The sequence below is a fragment of the Marmota flaviventris genome, chromosome 5 (genome assembly GCF_047511675.1).
Source record: "Marmota flaviventris isolate mMarFla1 chromosome 5, mMarFla1.hap1, whole genome shotgun sequence".
NCBI lineage: Eukaryota > Metazoa > Chordata > Mammalia > Rodentia > Sciuridae > Marmota > Marmota flaviventris.
The window spans coordinates 84,251,690-84,253,216 of NC_092502.1; the positions used below are offsets into that span (position 1 = coordinate 84,251,690).

Consider the following 1,527-nt stretch of genomic DNA (forward strand, 5'->3'; position numbering starts at 1 on the left):
AAATTTTGTTTGTATGATTTACTATTTATTTGCAAATTGAGTAAATTTCAGTGTTCAGTGTATTTAATTTTTCTCACTTTAAATGTATTATAGTTTTTCAAGTTGGATCTTTGATAGCATAAAATATTTAAGGACTCTTTTTGTAAGAAGTAAACTTGAGGATTAAAATCATTTTGAGGAGCTGAAATGACCCATCTTCCTGAAGTGGAAATATAATTCAGTTTTTAAGTAGAAGATTGTCTGTAGGAGAATTGTGTGTGTGTGTGTGTCTGTTTGTCTGTCTGTCTGTCTCTTTGTATGTGATTGTGTGTATATGTGTGTCTCTTAGATATTTGGATAGATAAAACCATGTATTGAATTCATATGTTGTAACCTAATCCTCAGTGTGATATTTGGGTTCTAATTTTGTTATGAGGTTATAGATTCCATTAATGGGATTAATGACCTTAGAAAAATAAAATGAGTAATCTCTTTCTCCCTTTTATGTGATGATTCAGGTATAAAGCATTGTCTGTACTGTAATATTTTTGCTGTTCTGAGTTAGTAATATCGGGACAGGCTAAACATTCACTACAAAGACCATGCAGTGTCCCCAGACCTAATTCTTTCACTGGGTCTGGTTTTGTAAATGCTGGTGATAAACCAGGTCTCATTTATTATATGACCATTTTGTGCTGCCATTTAATAGCTACTGTTCTAGGTTATCTCATACTGACCTTAAGAAAAATGACAATATATTTTATTTAATGACTTAGAATTGGTGATAATTTCAGACTTTTCTAAAGAATTTATAACCAAAATAGGAAAAATTTTTTGACAAACTAACAGTTTTTATGAATTGTCTTATAAAATCACTGTTTTGGGGGGTTTTCTTAGAAAAAAAAGGAAGCACTGCCTCTGTAATGAAGAATGGAGCCCCCATTGAGAAACCGCTCAGGCTGGCATGATCATTTCGGACCTCCACAATGCATAATAATGAAAAAAATGTGTGTTAATCTAGCCAGTGTGGTAATTTGTTAAGGGCCCTCAAAATGACTGAGACAGAAAGATAGTTTCTGGATGAATGGATAGATAATAGAGCAATAAATAGATATTTTTTAAACTGGAATTGTATTTTCTGGTTTAATTTTAACATGAGTCTTGTATTAACTTCAAACTATATTTAAAATTATATTTTTCTATTTCGTGATATAGAAAGAATTTTTGAACAATTGCTTTAATGTACTCAAAAATCATTCTCTGCTCCTTTGTCAACAGCAATACCAATTGTGTTTTAGGAAAATACATGGAGATACTTTGGGCGCTGTTAAATCAAAATCCCTATGCTTCAAATGTCAAGGGATGCAAGAGACTAGACACTCATTAGTCCTATCAGGTTTGTCCGGAAAGCTCCTGCAGGTTAACACAAAAGCTGAAAACCATTAGAATTCATTCTTCCTTGGTGACCCTACGGCACCCTGTCCATTATTTACTGCTTCTCTTGTTCCTTTATTTTATGAGAAGCCTGACTCTTAAGTTTTTCATTCA

The 1,527-nt window shown here is 32.5% G+C and overlaps 1 pseudogene; it reads left to right on the forward strand.

Annotated features, from left to right (window-relative positions):
- The first annotated feature begins 516 nt into the window (after positions 1-516).
- Positions 517-643, forward strand: LOC114086672 (small nucleolar RNA SNORA72; annotated as a pseudogene).
- Positions 644-1,527: the final 884 nt, after the last annotated feature.